The 22753-nt window shown below is 41.5% G+C and overlaps 1 long non-coding RNA gene across 1 annotated transcript; it reads right to left on the reverse strand.

Annotated features, from left to right (window-relative positions):
* Positions 1–384: 384 nt before the first annotated feature.
* On the reverse strand, positions 385–22195 carry LOC116355508 (uncharacterized). The gene is made up of 3 exons (XR_004204537.1): positions 20886–22195; positions 20408–20520; positions 385–534 (listed from the first exon to the last, which is right to left on the reverse strand). It is a non-coding gene; the product is annotated as an uncharacterized LOC116355508 (long non-coding RNA).
* Between the last annotated feature and the right edge of the window lie 558 nt (positions 22196–22753).

Genomic DNA, 22753 nt, shown 5'->3' on the forward strand with positions numbered 1-22753 from the left:
TAGCTTACATGTCAGCCTTGATCTAATCTTTTATTTGACGTTGTCGTTGATGTATATTATTGTGTTTTAACCTGTGTGATGCGTAAAATGTGTGTGTGTGTGTGTGTGTGTGTGAGTGTGATGCTACCTAAGCCTGATGAGCCATAAATTCATGCTGGAACAGGGAGTACAGGAGGGGACTAAGTACACAGGCCCCAGTGTTGAGGATCAACGTGCCTACCCTTACCACTTGGGGGTGGCCGGTCAGGAAGTCTAGGATCCAGTTGCAGAGGGAGGTGTTTAGTCCCAGGGTCCTTAGCTTAGTGATTAGCTTCATGGGCACTATGGTGTTGAACGCTGGCCTGTAGTCAATGAACAGCGTTCTCACATAGGTGTTCCTTTTGTACAGGTGGAAAATGGCAGTGTGGAGTGGGATTGAGATTGCATCATCTGTGGATCTGTTGGGGCGGTATGTGAATTGGAGTGGGTCTAGAGTATCCGGGAGGATGTCATGAGAATGATGAAGTTAAGGGCAATGAAACTTATTTCCGTTAGCTGTTGAAAACAAGGAAGGAATTAATTAATCAACAATAGAGAGAGAAAGAGGAGGTAGGCTCATAACATTAGTGAACATTTTATGAAAGTTATATGCGTCAGCCTACTAATTATACAAATAGGCACTATTATATTTCAAACATTTTTATCAAATTCACTAGCCTATCTCATGTGAATCTCATGTTCTCTACTAGTTTATCATGGTTTGAACAATGTGTGTAATTCCAGTCCATATAATACGGCATTATACCAAACAGTACAGTAATACAGTTCACACTCAAAAAGACTAGCCTACTTGAGCTAGTTTCATTTATTTACCAAAAGAGAGCATATATTTTATGCTTTTCTGTCGTGCGTAATATACATTAGCCTATATCATATACGTATTGTAGTTACTCCACAATACTAACCTAATTGACAAAGTGAAAATATTGCAAAAATACATCCTGTTTGGGGCAAATCCAATTCAATACATTACTGAGTACCACTCTCCATATTTTCAAGCAAAATCCTAGAGGAAAACCTGGTTCAGTCTGATTTCCACCAGACGTTGGGAGATGAATTCACCTTTCACAGGACAACAACATAAAAACACAAGGCCAAATCTACACTGGAGTTACTTACCAAGAAGACATTGAAAGTTCCTGAGTGGCCGAGTTACAGTTTTGACTTAAATCAACCTGAAAATCTATGTCAGGACCTGAAAATGGTTGTGTAGCAATGATCAACAACCAATTTCAAAGAGCTTGAAGAATTTTGAAAAGAATAATGGGCAAATGTTGCACAATCCAGGTCTAGAAAGCTTTTATAGAGACCAAGAAAGACTCACAGCTGTAATCGCTGTGACTCAGGGGTATTAATACTTACAGTACGTACATGTGATATTTCTACACTTCATTTTCAATAAATGTGCTAAAGTCTAAAAACATGTTTTCACTTTGTCATTATGGGGTATTGTGTGTCGATGGGTGAGAAGATATACACAGGACCAGTCAAAAGTTTGGCCACACCTACTAACTCAGGGGTTTTTCTTTAATTTTACTGTAGAATAATAGTGAACACATCAAAACTATGAAATAACACATGAAATCATGCAGTAACCAAAAAAGTGTTAAACAAATCTAAATATATTTTGTATTTGAGATTCATCAAAGTAGCCAACTGTAACGACCATGCTGGGAGACCGGAAGCAAGTGCAGATAGTGAGTTTAATAATAAATTAAATAGAGAAAAATACAAGACACAAGAGTAGCGTACGGACATGGAACAACATCAATACTGCCTGGGGAATAGACCTAAGAGAGTGCCAAATATAGGTGAGGTAACGAGAGAGGAAATAGAGTCCAGGTAGGATTAATGATAAGGAGCAGGTGTGCGTAAGAATTGATGCCAGGTGCGCATAATGATGGTTGCCTGGACTGGTTGTAAGTAAACCAGCGATGTCAAACTCCGAAGGGGTGGAGCGGGAGTAGATGTGACACCATCCTTTGCCTTGATGACAGCGTTGCACACTCTTGGCATTCTCTCAACCAACTTTATGAGGTCGCCAGGAATGGAATTAATTTCCATGTACAGGTGTGCCTTGTTAAAAGTTAATTTGTGGATTTTTTTTCTTTCTTATGTCACGCGGGACTAGGTGTGTGTGCAGGAATCAGACGCAGAGAGAGAGAGTAACGGAGTAAAGTGCTTTACTATTGCACACCAAACTGATAAGCCCAATATAATACAGGATGCAGGACACTATGCCAGACAACCCAAAACCACAGGGTGTCCAGTATAGAAAATAAAATACACCACGACCTAATATGTACACACGTAACAAAAGACAATCCCGCACAAAACAAGGGTGGGTCAAACTACTACATATAGGGAAGCTAATTAACCAAAATACACACAGATGACACTAATAAAACAAAACCAACAGAGAAATGAAAAAGGGATCGGTAGCAGCTAGTAGGACGGTGACGACGACCGCCGAGCACCGCCCGAACAGGCAGGGGAGCCAACTTCGGCGGAAGTCGTGACATCTTAAGCACTTGAACCAATCAATTGTGTTGTGACAAGATAGGGGTGGTACAGAAGATAGCCCCTAAAGACCAAGTCCATATTATGGAAAGAACAGCACAAATAAGCAAAGAGAAACGACAGTCCATCAGGTCAGTCTATCTGGGAAAACCTCGAGAACTTTTAAAGTTTCTTCAAGTGCAGTCACAAAAAACATCAATCACTTTGATGAAACTGGCTCTCATGAAGACCGCCACAGGAAAGGAAGAGACAGACTCACCTCTGCTGCAGAGGATAAGATCATTAGAGTAACTGCACCTCAGATTGCAGCCCAAATACATGCAATGGACATTAGACCGGTGGAAATCTGTCCTTTGGTCTGATGCGTCCAAATTGGAGATTTTAGTTCCAACTAGCGTGTCTTTGTGAGACGCAGAGTAGATGAACGGATGATCTCTGCATGCGTGGTTCACAAGCATGGAATAGGTGGTGTGATAGTGTGGGGGTGCTTTGCTGGTGACACTGTCTGTGATTTATTTAGAATTTAAGGCACACTTTTAACCAGCATGGCTATCACAGCATTCTGCAGCGATACGCCATCCCATCTGTTTTGAGCTTAGTGGGACTATAATTTGTTTTTCAACAGGACAATGACCCAACACACCTCCAGGCTGTGTAAGAGCTATTTGACCAAGAAGGAAAGTGACGGCGTACTGAGTCAGATGACCTGGCCTCCACATTTTGATGTATTTATTTATTTTACATAACTAGGCAAGTCAGTTAAGTGGGTTAACAGCGTTGTTCAGGAGCAGAACGTCAGATATTTACAGAGATTCAATCTTACAACCTTTCGGTTACTAGTCCAACTTTCTAACCACTAGGCACCTGCTGTCCCGCAATCACACGAGCTCAACCTAATTGAGATGGTTTGGGTTGAGTTGGACTGCAGAGTGAAGGAAAAGCGGCCAACATGTGCTCAGCATATATGGGAACTCCTTCAAGACTGTTGGAAAAGCATTCAGGAGAAGCTGGTTGAGAGAATGCCAAGAGTGTGCAAATCAGTCATCAAGGCAAATGGTGGCTGCTTTAAAAAAAATCTACAATACACTTTTTTGATTACAACATGATTCAGTGTGTAATTTCATAGTATTATGTATTTTATAGTGAGATGTCTTTTATTTAATTTTCTACAATGTAGAAAATAGTCCAAATAAAGAAAAACCTTAAATGAGTAGGTGTGTCCAATCTTTTGACTGGTACTGTATACAGTTGAAGTCGGAAGTATACATACACCTATGTTGGAGTCATTAAAGTGTTTTTCAACCACTCCACAAATGTCTTGTTAACAAACTATAGTTTTGGCAAGTCGGTTAGGACATCTACTTTGTGTATGACACAAGTCATTTTTCCAACAATTATTTACTGACAGATTATTTCACTTATAATCAATGTATCACAATTCCAGTGGGTTGACTGTGCCTTTAAACAGCTTGGAAAATTACTGAAAATGATGTCATGGCTTTAGAAGCTTCTGATAGGCTAACTGACATCATTTGAGTCAATTGGAGGTGTGGATATATTTCAAAGCCTACCTTCAAACTCAGTGTCTCTTTGCTTGACATCATGGGAAATCAAAAGAAATCAGCCAAGACCTCAGAAAAATAATTATAGACCTCCACAAGTCTGAGTACAAATCAAAATGTTTTCTTGTAGTTGTTGATCAGATCTGCACAGTCAGGAGGATTTCTGGACCATTCCTCTTTACAAAACTCTTTCAGTTCAGCAATATTTTTGGGATGTCTGGTGTAAACCGCTCTTTGGAGGTCATGCCACAGCATCTCAATCGGGTTAGTTCAGGACTCAAGTATTTTCTTATATTTAAGCCATTCTATTGTTGATTTCCTTCCGTGTTTTGGGTTGTTGTCCTGTTGCGTCACCCAACTTCCATTGAGCTTCAATTGGCGGACAGATAGCCAAACATTCTCTTGCAAAATGTCTTGATAAACTTGGGAATTTTACGTCGTTGATAGAAAGCTGTCCAGGCCCTGAGGCAGCAAAGCAGCTCCTAACCATGATGCTTCCTTCTCCATACTTTACAGTTGGGATGAGGTTTTGATGTTGATGTGCTGTGCCTTTTTTTCTCCACACATAATGTTGTGTGTTCCTTCCAAACAACTCAACTGTAGTTTCATCTGTCCACAGAATATTTTGCCAGTAGTGCTGTAGAACATCCAGATGCTCTTTTGCGATCTTCAGACGTGCAACAATATTTTTGGGGGGACAGCAGTAGCTTCTTCCGCGGTATCCTCCCATGAACACCATTCTTGTTTTGTGTTTTTTACATATTGTAGACTCATCAACAGAGATCTTAGCATGTTCCGGTGATTTCTTTAAGTCTTTAGATGACACTCTAAGACACTCTAAGATTCTCCAATGAAATTGGAGACCTGTCTTCTGTGATGTAACTTCACCAGCACGTCTGTCACCGCACATGGCTCCAGGAGAGTGCTGGCTACTGGTAGAGCTGCTTTTATACGCCGTGCCATGAGGCGCTGGGCCGGGCTGCTATCCATGCCTTCTGTCTGGGTATTGCGGCACTGCAGGATTGCTTTCCAGGCATCTTTGCCCTCTCGCAGAGGTTCTTTGCGATTTTGACTGCCGACTCCGCCTTCCCGTTAGCTTTTGGGTGTCGTAGTGAATTGGGGTCCATTATCTGAAATGACCCTGTCTGGCTGGGCATGGCATCAAACTGAGCCGTGCAGCATTAGATTGTTGTCTCTGCTGAGAGGTCGGGGAGGAGGTCAATCTCCCAGAAGTCTGAGTAATGATCGACCACCCACAGAAAGTCTTTGCCACTGTGCTGGAAGAGATCTAGACTCACTATCTGCCAGGGGCGCATCGGTAGCTCGTGGGACATCACCGGTAGCTCGCATATACATCCTCTGTGCTGTTGTTCCCTTCATCTGTGTTTGTTTCAATGGAGTGCACTTTACCCTCCTTTCTCTTGCGTTTAATGCAGACCCTTGCGAAGTGATTAGCTGTACCACAGGATTTGCATATTTTTACATAGGCTGGGCAGTCTTCTTTTCCCCGTCTATGAGAAATGCCACAATATCGGCACGTATTAGGGTTGTCTACTGCAGAATTGGCTGTAGTATTAGCATTAGCTGTGGCAAAGGGAATTTCTTTACTGGCTGTCTGAATGTAGCCAGTAAATGTTGCCTTTCTAGAGATCAGTTAATCTCTTAAAGCACCATAGTCACATGTAGCTGCCTTTTCCCTTAACCTAGTGACAAAGCTGTCAAGGGACTCCCCCATTCTCCTGTTTGCAACAACCGAAAACATAACGCTTGTAGATAACATTCTTTGCTGGCTTAAAGTAATGTTCAAGAGCATCAAGAATAGCTGTTGCATTACCTTGCTGAGCTGCTGTTAGGTTCAGGTTGTGTTTGTATACGTGTCGGCATTCAGTTCCCATTATAGTCCTCAAAGTGGCAGCCACTACCTCATCTTCCTTTTCCAGAAGTCCTGTTGCTAGCGTATCGTCCTCCCATTCACCTCGAAACGTATCCCAGTTCGTGAGCTTCATAATGGCGGGAGGGGGAATGTTCGCTGCCATGTCTAACCGGTGCTAACAACACTGAAGCTAACTAGCAAACTTGTTCTTTTTCAGTACATTGCCATACATCCGTGTATCTCAAGGACACTGGTAAAAACACTGGAGTTGCCGTAATTAACATTTACCAACAGTTGGCATCACTGTTCCATCTTACACCCATAACAAACATCAAGGCTTTTAGATATACTTCTGTAACCCTTTCCAGCTTCATGCAAGTCAACAATTCTTAATCTTGGGTCTTCTGTTCGATGCATGGTTCACTTCAGGCAATGCTTCTTGTGAATTGCAAACTCAAATTTTGTGAGTTTTTTTATAGGGATGGCGGCTCTAACCAACATCTCCAATCTCGTCTCTATGATCGTATTCCAGGTTAATTGACTTCTGACTCCAATTCGTTTTTGGAGAAGTCATTCACCTAGGAGTTCACATACTTTTTCCAACCTACACTGTGAATGTTTAAATTATGTATTCAATATAGACAAGAAAAATACAATAATTTGTGTGTTTGACTGTTTGTCTGTTGTGAAGAGCAAGTCAAATTGTATGACCAATTTATACAGAAATCCAGATAAGGGTTCACATACTTTTTCTTGCCACTGTAGTTGTCATCACTAGATACACCATATTTTTCTCCCCAAATAATAATCTACATCTTTCTAATCATTACATCATCATTCAACTAAAATAAACCTTAATTCACATGTTTACAATATGCATCTATTTATCTGAACCCCAAAGCATGATTGATTCAGAGCTGCTTTGCTTTCCTAAATTTTGTCCACATGATCGTGCTTTTCATTCCCATCTTCTGACAGAAGATCACTTTGTCCTATCTTTATTTTACAACTGTAGTTTAGACATTTTTGTGATCTAACTGCACCACATGTGCAATTGACTATGTGTAACTGCTTTGCTTGAACCTTTTCACAAGTACCATCACACAGGTGTGATCATTCTACAGTGGTCCCTGTAGCATATGATCAAGAAGGCTTACTTAGACTAGCCAGTTTCAAATGACACAACAATCAGCATTTGAGCTGGCCTTTTTCACAAACACAGTCCTTACAAAGTAATGTCCAGAATGTCAGCAGTTTATTTTTGCATTCAATTTTCAGACATTCACAGAAGTATCTACAGCATAACACAATCATCCAAACTGGAAAAATGTAGGCTACATTTGTCCTAGCACTAACTGAGGAAAGATTGACTTAACAAAAGAGGTCATATTTGTATAACTCTCATTTGACAAACTACAAAATGAATTAGCTAATAGAAATTACTATTTATAATTAATCACATCACGTGAGCTCACCATTGATCAAAATAATTGAACACTCTAGAAATCAAAAGTAATCGGACGATGGGTAGTTTCTGTGTGCTGCTATGCTTTTTCTCTCCCACAAACCAAAGATAATAAGAGAAGACAAGATGAGTTTGGTCAGTTTATAGTATGCATGTTGAAGGGGGTGTGTCGTCTACCATCGTTGACATCCCACCATTCATCTCTGGAAGTTCTCAAAATGAGTGAACCTTTACTCACCTCATTTTGTTATAACATCTTCGGTCCAAAAGACAATTTCGTGAAACCCAGAATGCATTGTATCTCAAAAAACATGGATACACACAAAGCTGGAATTAGCTTAGCTCATCATAATCAGTACAACCTTCAAAAAAGTATTTTACACACATATGTGCCCATTACAATCTATGCAAGAATCGAAATGCATGATTTGTCATCGGTTATTAAAAAAATGTGAATCAAACAGTATATATAGAAATAATTACCACAAGCATTTGCTGATAGTGATTTATTTCTACAAGTGGCCCGTGCCGGCTGTCAATCACGTAACCTCTCACTCCCACTCTGAGCCATTCAGTGTTGTTGTTTATGTATGTAGCTAGTGAGCTAAGCTGTAGCATTAGCAATGTCTTTCAAAAGGAGACAACTCACAAATGTGGAAATTCTTTTTCTGAAAGTCAGGAATCAGATTCTGACAGTGAGAAGCTGCCCCCCAACCTTGTAGCCATTGAGAACCCTGAATCTGAGGACCCTTGTCCACTGATGAAGTCCCAGGTCCCTTTGAAGATGCTGGTGGTGATAGAGGCAGGCCGACAATGGATGAAGTACAGGAGTTCTGTGGTAGCTGGAAGGCTGCTAGCAATTTCACCCCTCCTGGCCCTGCTGTTTGCTTTGACTCCCAGTCTGGAGTGCAACGCCCCTTGCCATTTCCATCTGTTCTTTCTGACAGAGGAGCTGGAGGGAGACATAACAGAGACCAATCGCTATGCCTTGGAGCTACAGGAGAAGAGAGAGCCAAGAGAATGGGGGGACAACCACAATTAGTGAAATGTATACCTTGCTGGTGACAGTCCTTCTCATGGGGATAGTAAAGAAGAACTCCCTAAGAGAATTCTGGAGCACAGATCCTACGTTTGCTACTCCCTTCTTTGCTACCCTCTTTTCCCAAGACCGCTTCCTAGTTCTGCTGCGATGACTGCATTTCATCAACAATGCTACTGCCATTCCAAATGACACGTTATACAAAATAAAAAATGTCAACAGCTGTTAGTAAAGTGGCATGACAAACGAGGCATCCATGTCCCCTCCACTGTCCATACAGCAACCATGACGGCAACAGGGAAGGTGGGCCACCTGACGGGAGAGAGAAAAATCAAACCAGACTGCGTGGTCGACTATAACCTCAAAATGGAGGCAGTGGATAAGGCGGACATGATAAATAGCTCTTTGTGGAATGCACTCACGACCAAGTGGTACAAGAATATGTTTTCAGGGTAGCTTCAAATTACAACAGGTCAATACTTCCAATGCAATTAGCATTGTTTTACAGAGGTAATAGAAGAATGTAGCTAGCTACATAAGCACAATTGACTATAACACCATAAAGGTATTGAAATGAGTAACGTTACCTCGCGTGTCCGAGGTTATAAGGAATATACACAAATATATTGTGCTCCATACACAGTGAGCTACAGTAGAAATGCTATAACACAACATACAGAAACTATAATAACGTAATAAGGCACTTACTTTGATAGAAACGCAGTCTGGATTTGAGCCTGGGTGTCTGTAGTGACGCCTCTAGCACTAAGATGCTGTGCCTTAGACAACTGCGCCACTTGGGAGTCATGAGGCCAGGTTAGCTTCAAAATACAACACATGCTAATACTTCTCTGACGTAATTAGCATTGTTCTCCAGAGCTAATAGAATAATGTAGCTAGCGACCTAAGCATTGAGTATAACACCATAAACGTTATGAAATGAGTAACGTTACCTCGCGTGTCCACGGTTATAAGGAATATACACAAATATTATGCTACAGTAGAAAAGACATAACACGACATGCAGAAACTATTATAACGTAATAAGGCACTTACTTTGATAGAAATGCACACATTTCCAAAGTTATTATTGATAACGAAAACAACTATGACTGCGATGCAGGCAACAGACGGAAAATGTGAACACGTGTGTACAGGACAAGTCTGCAGACTTCAACTGCACAAAGAATTGGGAAGTGTTTGAGGAATTTTGTCTGGGTCAGAAATGTAAAAAAAATATGTATTGGTCCGCAAAAGTAAAAATGAGTACTTATGTGAATGAATGAGGCGGAACACACCTCAATTCAAACTGTTCTTAGAAAATAAAACACTAATTTGAAATGGACAAGTTGAAAATAGTCTATAAATAAAAACACGCTGCGTGCCTTGGTTTGAGGGCAGCATGGATTAAATGTACAATCACATTCGGTAATGGAGAGAACGTTCTATTATCACCTGCATAAAGAATCTCACGCTGGGGCGACCGTTAGAATTATTTGGAATTCACGCATGAAAGGGTTAAAAGCTCATTCTTGATAATCTAACTGCACTGTCCGATTTACAGTAGGCTTTACAGCGAAAGCATGCCATGCAATTGAGGACAGTGGCCCACATCTAAATATTTTTCCACCGGCACAGGTTTCATAAATTCACAATTAGCGATTAAATATCCACATACTTTTTGAAAATCTTCCTCTGATTTGTCATTCAAAGGGTCCCAGCTATAAAATGTAGTGTTGTTTTGTTAGATAAAATCCTTATTTTATATCCCAAAAAGTCTGTTTAGTTGGCGCCATGGATTTGAGTAATCCACTTGTTCAACATGGCAAGATAGGGATTTGAAAATGTACCCCAAAATACGTTTCTATACAATCCTCTGATACCCTAAATTGTAATTAAACTATAATATTTCATACGGAAAGAAGTATGTTCAATAGGAAAGCGATATTAGCAGGTGCGCGTCCTCTTCATCGCGCGCGCATTCAAGAATTTCCAAGTCTGTGTCCCTGTAGTAAAACTCATTTCTTACTCGTTTTGGAAGAAACAAGCCTGAAACCTTGAACAAAGACTACTGACACCCAGTGGAAGCCATAGGAATTGCATACTGGGAGCTAGATTTCATTATTTCCCTATACGTTCCATTGGAAGAGCATGGGCTCTCAAATAAAATAAATTCCGGTTGGTTTTTCTTTGGATTTTCTCCTACCATATCTATTGTGTTATAGTCTGCTACATTATTTTAAAAAAAAATCCAAACTTCAGTGTTTTCTTTCCAATGGTACCAATTATATGCATACCCACAATCCACTGAGCAACCAATGCACATAATAAGTAGTTTGGTACCATTTGATTTTTCCAAAACCACACCCATAAATTTCACAAATCAAAAGAGCAGTGCACAAAATAGTGCAGTTTTCACAATAAAAAACTTTAGTTGTTTTTCTGGAAATGTAGCAAATATACAATGCTGGACTTCAGTGGTAACACACTACACTCCTAAGAATGCATATCAAACCAGATCAAAGTCATACTCCTTAAGCCCAATGTTGCATATATGAAACATTCAGAAATCTTGTTTGTAGTGCAAATATTCTGTCAACCTCACTGAACAAAACCCTTAGTTGTTTTTATTCCAACAGGTTGTAGGGCAAACATTCTGTCAATGTAACTGAAAACCATTAAAAGGTGTTCAACTAGCTAGTAAAAACATGCCAAACAGGTAGTCCCAGTCTTGACCAGACCCAAAGTCTTTTAGCAGAAGAATAGGAAGATCTCAACTGCACAAATGGGTTTCTTGAGTTTCAAAGACCGCTGCTTTGATCACAAATCACCTGCTTAGTCACGGGAAGAACTTGGTTTGGAGGGACCTAACCCTTGCAGAGCACTGAATGGCCAGGTCCACGAGAACATTCTCAATTACCTCAAGTGTACTTAGAGTACCCCAAAAAAATTATCTCCAAGGCAAAGAGGAGGCCAAACAGGTAAACAAATGCAGATGGCAGGTCTGGAAGATCTTTTTAAGACAACAGCCTCTTCCAGCACAATAACCATGAGGATGCCAACTTCGACGCCTCTGGTCTGGCTCTTCTCTGGAGCAGTGTCCTGGTTAAAACAAGGACAAAGGGTGCGAAGCATTCCAAATGAGTGTAAAATCTACATTTCCCAAGCAATGAATTCTGCTTTATAATGAACTTCTGTTTCAAATATTCAGAGGTGCTTTTAATGAAACACTCACCACGCATGTCTTCAGTAGCTTTGCTGGATTTTCGCGAACAAACAAGAGGAGGCCTTCCAGGACTATTATCTTCCTCTGTGCCACAATGTTTGAGGTCGGAAAAACAATACACAAAAGAAAACAATATGATTTTACCTCCGGCGCCGACAGAGATGGCCGCCTCGCTTCACGTTCCTAGGAAACTATGCAGTTTTTTGTTTTTTACGTGTTATTTCTTACATTAGTATCCCAGGTCATCTTAGGTTTCATTACATACAGTCGAGAAGAACTACTGAATATAAGATCAGCGTCAACTCACCATCAGTACGACCAAGAATATGTTTTTCACGACGCGGATCCTGTGTTCTGCCTTACAAACAGGACAACGGAGTGGATTCCATGCAGCGACCCCAAAAAACGACTCCGAAAGAGAGGGAAACGAGGCGGTCTTCTGGTCAGACTCCGGAGACGGGCACACCATGCACCACTCCCTAGCATTCTTCTTGCCAATGTCCAGTCTCTTGACAACAAGGTTGATGAAATCCGAGCAAGGGTAGCATTCCAGAGGGACATCAGAGACTGTAACGTTCTTTGCTTCACGGAAACATGGCTAACCGGAGAGACGGTATCCGAAGCGGTGCAGCCAACGGGTTTCTCCACGCATTGCGCCGACAGAAACAAACATCTTTCTGGTAAGAAGAGGGGCGGGGGCGTATGCCTTATGGCCAACGTGACATGGTGTGATGAAAGAAACATACAGGAACTCAAATCCTTCTGTTCACCTGATTTAGAATTCCTCACAATCAAATGTAGACCGCATTATCTACCAAGAGAATTCTCTTCGATTATAATCACAGCCGTATATATCCCCCCCCAAGCAGACACATCGATGGCTCTGAACGAACTTTATTTAACTCTCTGCAAACTGGAAACGATTTATCCGGAGGCTGCATTCATTGTAGCTGGGGATTTTAACAAGGCTAATCTGAAAACAAGACTCCCTAAATTTTATCAGCATATCGATTGCGCAACCAGGGGTGGAAAGACCTTGGATCATTGTTACTCTAACTTCCGCGACGCATATAAGGCCCTGCCCCGCCCCCCTTTCGGAAAAGCTGACCACGACTCCATTTTGTTGATCCCTGCCTACAGACAGAAACTAAAACAAGAGGCTCCCACGCTGAGGTCTGTCCAACGCTGGTCCGACCAAGCTGACTCCACACTCCAAAACTGCTTCCATCACGTGGACTGGGAGATGTTTCGTATTGCGTCAGATAACAACATTGACGAATACGCTGATTCGGTGTGCGAGTTCATTAGAACGTGCGTTGAAGATGTCGTTCCCATAGCAACGATTAAAACATTCCCTAACCAGAAACCGTGGATTGATGGCAGCATTCGTGTGAAACTGAAAGCGCGAACCACTGCTTTTAATCAGGGCAAGGTGTCTGGTAACATGACCGAATACAAACAGTGCAGCTATTCCCTCCGCAAGGCTATCAAACAAGCAAAGCGCCAGTACAGAGACAAAGTAGAATCTCAATTCAACGGCTCAGACACAAGAGGTATGTGGCAGGGTCTACAGTCAATCACGGACTACAGGAAGAAATCCAGCCCAGTCACGGACCAGGATGTCTTGCTCCCAGGCAGACTAAATAACTTTTTTGCCCGCTTTGAGGACAATACAGTGCCACTGACACGGCCTGCAACGAAAACATGCGGTCTCTCCTTCACTGCAGCCGAGGTGAGTAAGACATTTAAACGTGTTAACCCTCGCAAGGCTGCAGGCCCAGACGGCATCCCCAGCCGCGCCCTCAGAGCATGCGCAGACCAGCTGGCCGGTGTGTTTACGGACATATTCAATCAATCCCTATACCAGTCTGCTGTTCCCACATGCTTCAAGAGGGCCACCATTGTTCCTGTTCCCAAGAAAGCTAAGGTAACTGAGCTAAACGACTACCGCCCCGTAGCACTCACATCCGTCATCATGAAGTGCTTTGAGAGACTAGTCAAGGACCATATCACCTCCACCCTACCTGACACCCTAGACGCACTCCAATTTGCTTACCGCCCAAATAGGTCCACAGACGATGCAATCTCAACCACACTGCACACTGCCCTAACCCATCTGGACAAGAGGAATACCTATGTGAGAATGCTGTTCATCGACTACAGCTCGGCATTCAACACCATAGTACCCTCCAAGCTCGTCATCAAGCTCGAGACCCTGGGTCTCGACCCCGCCCGTTGCAACTGGGTACTGGACTTCCTGACGGGCCGCCCCCAGGTGGTGAGGGTAGGCAACAACATCTCCTCCCCGCTGATCCTCAACACTGGGGCCCCACAAGGGTGCGTTCTGAGCCCTCTCCTGTACTCCCTGTTCACCCACGACTGCGTGGCCACGCACGCCTCCAACTCAATCATCAAGTTTGCGGACGACACAACAGTGGTAGGCTTGATTACCAACAACGACGAGACGGCCTACAGGGAGGAGGTGAGGGCCCTCGGAGTGTGGTGTCAGGAAAATAACCTCACACTCAACGTCAACAAAACTAAGGAGATGATTGTGGACTTCAGGAAACAGCAGAGGGAACACCCCCCTATCCACATCGATGGAACAGTAGTGGAGAGGGTAGCAAGTTTTAAGTTCCCCGGCATACACATCACAGACAAACTGAATTGGTCCACTCACACAGACAGCATCGTGAAGAAGGCGCAGCAGCGCCTCTTCAACCTCAGGAGGCTGAAGAAATTCGGCTTGTCACCAAAAGCACTCACAAACGTCTACAGATGCACAATCGAGAGCATCCTGGCGGGCTGTATCACCGCCTGGTATGGCAACTGCACCGCCCTCAACCGTAAGGCTCTCCAGAGGGTAGTGAGGTCTGCACAACGCATCACCGGGGGCAAACTACCTGCCCTCCAGGACACCTACACCACCCGATGCTACAGGAAGGCCATAAAGATCATCAAGGACATCAACCACCCGAGCCACTGCCTGTTCACCCTGCTGTCATCCAGAAGGCGAGGTCAGTACAGGTGCATCAAAGCTGGGACCGAGAGACTGAAAAACAGCTTCTATCTCAAGGCCATCAGACTGTTAAACAGCCACCACTAACATTGAGTGGCTGCTGCCAACACACTGACTCAACTCCAGCCACTTTAATAATGGGAATTGATGGGAAATGATGTAAATATATCACTAGCCACTTTAAACAATGCTACCTTATATAATGTTACTTACCCTACATTATTCATCTCATATGCATACGTATATACTGTACTCTATATCATCGACTGCATCCTTATGTAATACATGTATCACTAGCCACTTTAACTATGCCACTTTGTTTACATACTCATCTCATATGTTATACTGTACTCGATATCATCTACTGTATCTTGCCTATGCTGCTCTGTACCATCACTCATTCATATATCCTTATGTACATATTCTTTATCCCCTTACACTGTGTATAAGTCAGTAGTTTTTTGGAATTGTTAGTTAGATTACTTGTTCGTTATTACTGCATTGTCGGAACTAGAAGCACAAGCATTTCGCTACACTCGCATTAACATCTGCTAACCATGTGTATGTGACAAATAAAATTTGATTTGATTTGATTTGATTTGATTTATTTGACATATTTGTGAGTCATTTGTGGCATTTATGATACCTTAAATGCAGATATTGCTAAAACGTGATACGTTGCTGAAAGATTAAGCATTTTGAGGTGCTCCCTTGACCTACCATACACCACCCGCACATTTAAATTGGCAGACTGAGTCCAGAACAAACCACAGCTAGTGTCAATTCTGAGAGGGAAGTGAAATGGATCAGCATGGTATTTTTTCACTGTAATAGCTACATTAAATTGGACACTGCAGTTAGATTAACAATAATTTAAGCTTTCTACCCATTGTAGTCATTGTAGTCACACTAGCCCACCTTAGCAACAACTGTCCCGGTTTAGGGACACCAATCCCGTAGTTAAAGGTACAGACACAATCAGAGTAAAGACGGGGACAGTTTGCTCCTCCTATTTGACAGTGTTTCAGAAGGACCTCTTGATTGAAGTGGACTAATTTGCAGAATTTACATTGCATGTGTTAAAGTTCCTGCAAAAACAAATGCAAATATTGGTTAGCTGGCAACTATGTTCCAATTTAAACACTGGCTTCTGGGTTTCAATGTGAATACATATAAATAAACTATACTAAATTATTCATAATTTGTTAGGAATACAAATGAGAAAATTACAATCAATAGAAAGCTAATTGTAATAATACTAATGACCACATTACTTAAACGTATAAATGCAAAATCACCATAATGGTATTCAGGAACATAAATTAAATAGAAATCCAAAGGGGCCACATGTTTGACACCTCTGGTAGTCTAACCATGAAAAAAAGAAAACATTGTCTCTTTGCATGTATTGTAGCTTGTTTTGACATATGTCAGTGGTGTATTTGCACGTGTTAACATATATTCCTTATGTGGCAAACACATTTGAATACATGATTGTGGTGATTTTCCTACAAAAGATATGGTATAACACATATTAGACAAAATATATGAATTATAGTTGGCCCAGATGAGTAGTATAAGAAACGTGTATGTTCTGAAAATGTAACCTCTACAAAATACATTTTTCCTAAATAGGTTTGATATTGTTTTTAAAAGTCATATAAAACCCCACGTCAATTACTAGAAGACACAGTACAAGTCAAGTTTTCATTTTTATTTGTACTATTGCCTACATTGTAGAATAATAGTGAAGACATCAAAACTATGAAATAACACATATGGAATCATGTAGTAACCCAGAAAGTGTTACACAAATCAAAATATATTTTATATTGAGGTTCTTCAAATAACCACTCTTTGCCTTGATGACAGCTTGCATATGCTTGGCATTCTCTCAACCAGCTTCACCTGGAATGCTATTCCAACCATCTTGAAGGAATTCCCATCTGCTGAGCACTTGTTGGCTGCTTTTCCTTCACTCTGCGGTCATACTCATCCCAAACCATTTCAATTGGGTTGAGGTCAGGTGATTGTGGAGGCCAGGTCATCTGAATCAGCACTCTCCTTCTTGGAGAGTCACTCATGCAGTGTTTACACAGTATTACACAGTATTTTATCTCAAAAAGCAAATCTGTGCCAAACAAGGTAAATATTTCTATGAAATATTTCCACAAGTTTAGTAAAGTGCCTTCAAAAATACAGCTAGATTGAGAAATAGGCCTACTTCCACTCCGATCTCAACAAACCATTGCTGTATGGACCTCGCTTTGTGCACAGGGGCATTGTCATGCTGAAACAGGAAAGGGCCTTCCTCAATCTGTTGCCACAACAGATTTCGGTGAACTTTATACCACTCCAGCCGACACTTGGCATTGCGCAAGGTGGTCTTAGGCTTGTGTGTGGCTGCTCGACCATGGAAACCCATTTCATGAAGCTACCGACGAACAGTTATTGTGCTTATGTTGCTTCCAGAGGCAGTTTGGAACTCGGTAGTGAGTGTTGCAACCGAGGACAGACAATTTTTACACGCTTCGCACTTTAGCACTTGGTGGTCCCATACTATGAGCTTGTGTAGCCTACCACTTCGCGGCTGAGCCATTGTTGTTCCTAGACGTTTTCACTTCACAATAACAGCACTTACAATTGACCGGGGCAGCTTAGCAGGGCAGAAATTTGAGGAACTGACTTGTTGGGAAGGTGGCATCCTATGACTGTGCCACGTTGAAAGTCACCGAGCTCTTCAGTAAGGCCATTCTACTGCCAATGTTTGTCTATGGAGAAAACATTGGCCGTGTGCTGGATTTTATACACCTGTCAGCAATGTGTGCTGGATTTTATACACCTGCTTTTCAACCACCCCTGTCCCTAGATGGATTTCAACCTATTTAAACATGGAAACAGGGAGTTTTTTGTTGTTATTGTTGTATTTCAACCCCTTTTTTCTCCCAAGTTCAATTACGATCTTGTCTCATTGCTGTAACTCCCCAACAGGTTCGGAAGAGGCCAATGTCGAGTCATGCGTCCTCCAAAACATGACCCGCCAAACAGCCACATGTTCAACTGTTGACCGAATTCAGCCTGCAGGCGCCCAGCCTACCACAAGGAGTTCCTAGAGCACGATGAGCCAAGTAAAGCCCCCCCCTGGCCAAACCCTCCCCTAACCTGGACGATGCTGGTCCAATTGTGCGCCGCCTATGGGACCCCCAGTCATGGCCGGTTGATGCAGTGCCTTAGGCCCACAGGGATAAAAAAAAAAACATTTTCATAAAATAAAATGTGCAAATATAATATACATTAATTGTCTGAAAATAGATGAATGTTCCTTTAAACGGTGATGCAAACTGGTGAGGGCCCAAAAGGTAACACTTTTAATTGCACTGAAACATGCAAAAAAAATCCCTGCTAGCTTCTTATGGCTGCAATCCCATTAACGGGAGAGATATGACAACAGCCAGTCAAAGTGTAGGGCGCCATTTTCAAAACATCAAAAATCTCATAATGAACATTCCTCAAACATACATGTATCTCATACCATTGTAAAGCTATTCTTGTTGTTAATCCCACCACAGTGTCCGATTTCAAATATGCTTTACAGCAAAAGCACCACAAACGATTATGTTAGGTCACCACATATAGCTACAGAAAAACACAGCCATTTTTTTCCCTGCCAAAGAAAGGAGTTTCATAAAGCAGAAAGAGATAAAATTGATCACTCTCCTTTGATGATCTTCATCAGATGACACTAATAGGACTTCATGTTACACAATACATGTATGTTTTGTTTGATAAGGTTCATATTTATCAAAATATGAGTTTACATTCACTAGTTCCAAAAACATCCAGTGATTTTTGCATAGCGACATCATTCAACAGAAATACTCATCATAAATGTAGATGATAATACAATTTATACACATGGAATTATAGATATACCTCTCCTTAATACAACCGCTGTGTCTGATTTTTTAAAAACTTTACGGAATAAGCCAGCCATGCAATAATCTGAGACGGCGCTCAAACATTTGTCACAATAGCCGCCATGTTGACGTCAACATAAACATGAAATTACATGATAAATATTCCCTTACCTTTGATGATCTATATCAGAAAGCACTCCAGGAATCCCAGGTCCACAATAAATGTTTGTTTTGTTCGAAATGTCGGTTATTTATGTCCAAATACCTTCTTTTGTTAGCGCGTTTGGTATACATATCCAAACGCTCATTCTGGTCAGCGTTACATCGGACAGAAATTTCTAAAAGTTATATACAAGTCGAAGAAACATTTCAAACTATGTACAGAATCAATCATTAGGATGTTTTTAACATATACCTTCAATAAAGTTCCAACCGGACTATTCCTTCTTGTCTTCATGAGCCATGGAACGCAAGTGACTACCATGAGGAATAAGCATGATCAGAAAATGGCTGACTGCCAGACACCTGACTGATTCTGCTATCATTCACTCCCACAACACCATAGAAGTCTCATTATAATTTCTATTGATGGTTGACATCTAGTGGAACCCTTAGGCAGTGCAACATCATTGATATCTCAAGGGGATTTCATTGGGGACTCTGGTGAATACATACAAAGCTAATATTTTTCACTTACTGTTTTGATTTCTCTTCAGGATTTTGCTTGCCATATGAGTTATGTTATACTGACAGACATCATTCAAACAGTTTTAGAAACTTTAGAGTGTTTTCTATCCAAAACTAATAATAATATACATATATTAGAAACTGAGACTGAGGAGTAGGCCGTTTACTTTGGGCAACTTATTCATCCAAGCTACTCAATACTGCCCCCCAGCCATAAGAAGCTAGGGGGAATTGCAGGTTTTAGCTAATTAAACAACAAAGAATATGATCTACATGATAAGTCTGTGTGTAAAATAAAGTGGTTAATTTGAACCTAACTCACAGCTAAAAAAAAAATTAAGAAAGCAATCCAGTGTTATTTGTTGCCTACACTTTACTTCAAATGACACTCAAGTCTTGAGAAAATAACAGTACACTAATATTGCAGTTAGCCATGACCACCTTTATATAATAGCACGCTTGTGACCACACACATCTAAATATTGCACTTGGGGAAAAACATCGTAAAAGTAGAAATAGAATGAAACAAACAGGCATACTATTTTTGCTCTATTATAGTGGCCAATATATTAGACATCGATCAAGTGCACAAGGCTACTACTGAGTAAAACATTTAATAATCCACCCTCACTCACACACAAGTGTTACTGTCAAGTTCAACACAACGAAAGCAATATCTTTGGCCTACACTGCACATTATTACATTGTACACTTTCTGCCTGTGGACATCTGTTATACAATGTGCCAGCAGAACATGATACCCTTTGTTGGTATAATTGATATCTTTCAGGCAGAGAGTATGTTATGTTCTGTTAATTACTGATGTCCCCTTTAAGGCGGGAGCACCCTTGGTCATGCGCAGTGTTGTTCTATGTTATTCTGGTACTAACTCGTTTGAGTAAATGTGAAGCTCCAGTTCAATTGCTTGTATTCCGAGTCTTTCTTATTACATAAATAAGTACTAAGTGTTAAGACACTACAGAGTACACCTGGCATAACCCTTTTAATCCACTGTATTGAAAAAGTGAGAAAGAGGGAATGTGTGTGGTGTTCCTTTCACCTCCATAGTGGCATCCATCTTAAGCCAGGCCCAGCTTCAGCTACACTTGATCCCTGAATCCACTTGTTTAACAAGCAATGCATCATTCTCTCATTCTCAAAAGTAACCACATACTGTAGAGGGAAAACAGATAGTTAGATTGTTAGCTAGTTAACATTTCACACAGATTGCCATGGTCCAGTAAGCAACTAATGCATTGTAACTTGAGGAACAGCAAGGAGTCGTATACCAGTTAATACTATAGCGAATTGGTTAGGTTACTAACGTTAGCTCATCTGATGTTGTAACATTAGCTAGCTAACGTTAGCTGTCTGACTTTATTAGCAAGCTAATTTTCACACCATACTCAATTATTTGATCCGTTAAGTTGGCTAATGTTGCTCAACATTTCTCTGGCTAGTTAATGGAGAATTCGATCCAGCTAGCAAGATACTTAACAATGCTAACAATACTTGTTCCACCACAATTTCTTCCCCACCTCAAACTTTCCAAATGGCAGTTTTTTCCCCCGGTTACAGCTCATGAAGAACGCTTCATCACCTTCTCACCCCCGTCTCCGTGGTCAGGCTTCTCACCTACTTGTTCGTTGTCATTCAGGGGACGCAATGCTGTAACTGGCAAACTGCCTTTCCACTCTCTGCCGTCTTTCCAGAGCGCTGATGATGTAACTAGAAAATTGTTTCTCTTCTCTCTTCAGTCACGTGCTGCATTCTGTTATGTGAACGATTGGCTGAGCCTTGGATGCAGCCAGTATTGCTCCAAACGCGAATCACTCATTTGCTTACAGTCAGTAGTGATCCAAAGCCCCCCTACACGAATCACGTAGGCCACCTATTCAAAACGGCGAATTTCACCGAAAGGTGACTAGTTTGCATCCATGTTTAAAGCACATTTTCTTATATGAATCTGTCACAGGACCCGGAGAGAAAGGGGGGTGGCAGATGTAGGACTGGAGAGGGTGGAGGTGGGTTGTTCAGGGCCAGATGTGACGCTGGAGAGGGCGGAGCTGCGTTGTTTGTTACCTCACAGTCTTTTCCATAAGGTGTATTTAGTTAATTGTTTTTAAAAATCAGATTCTGTTGCTTGCATCAGTTACCTGATGTGGAATGAAGTTCCATGTAGTCATGGCTCTATGTAGTACTATGTGCCTCCCATAGTCTGTTCTGGACTTGGGGACTGTGAAGAGACCTCTGGTGGCATGTCTTGTGGGGTATGCATGGGTGTCTGATCTGTGTGCTAGTCGTTTAAAGAGACAGCTTGGAGCTTTCAACATTCCAATACCTCTCACAAATACAAGTAGTGATGAAGTCAATTTCTCCACTACTTTGAGCCTGGAGAGATTGACATGCATATTATTAATGTTTGCTCTCTGTGTACATCCAAGGGCCAGCTGTGCTGCCCTGTTCTGAGCAAATTGCAATTTTCCTAAGTCTGTCTTTGTGGCACCTGACCACACGACTGAACTGTAGTCCAGGTGACACAAAACTAGAACCTCTAGGACCTGCCTTGTTGATAGTGCTGTTAAGAAGGTAGAGCAGCGCTTTATTAAGGACAGACTTCTCCTCATCTCAGCTACTGTTGTATGAATATGTTATAATATTTGACCATGACAGTTTACAATCCAGGGTTACTACAAGCTGTTTAGTGAGAGCAGGAGTGGATTAGGGAGAAGTCTCTGAATGTCCTTGAGTGGCCAAGCCAGAACTCGGACCCGATCGAAAATCCCTGGAGAGACCTGGAAATAGCTGTGCAACGACACTCCCGAGATCCAACCTGACAGAGCTTGAGAGGATCTGCAGAGATGAATGAGAGAAATTCCCCAGATACAGGTGTGCCAAGCTTGTAGCGTCATACCCTGGAAGATTTGATGCTGTATTCGCTGCCAAAAAAGTACTGAGCAAAGGGTCTGAATACTTATGTAAATGTAATATTTCAGATTTTGTTTGTCGTAAATTTGCTAAAAAATGTGGCTTTGTCATTATGGGATACTGTGTGTAGATTGATGAAGGTGAGAAATAACAGTTTAATCAATTTTAGAATAAGGCTGTAACGTAATAAAATGTGGAAAAAGGCAAGTGGTCTGAATACTTTACGAATGCACTGTATTCTGATCAACTGGCGTGCTCTTATGTCAGGAAAAAAAGTACCACATTAATCAGATATACCTGGCCATTAAAACAGATCAAAGATTTTTTACCAAATACTTAGATACTGTGTTTTGCCTTTGTAGGGCAGTGCACTATACCCTACTGTAATGTACTCTCCTGTATTGTACCCTACTGTACTGCATGTACTGTACTGTACCCTACTGTGCTCTAATGCACTCTACTGTACTGTGCTCTATTG

The sequence above is a fragment of the Oncorhynchus kisutch genome, linkage group LG20 (genome assembly GCF_002021735.2).
Source record: "Oncorhynchus kisutch isolate 150728-3 linkage group LG20, Okis_V2, whole genome shotgun sequence".
Taxonomy (NCBI): Eukaryota; Metazoa; Chordata; class Actinopteri; order Salmoniformes; family Salmonidae; genus Oncorhynchus; species Oncorhynchus kisutch.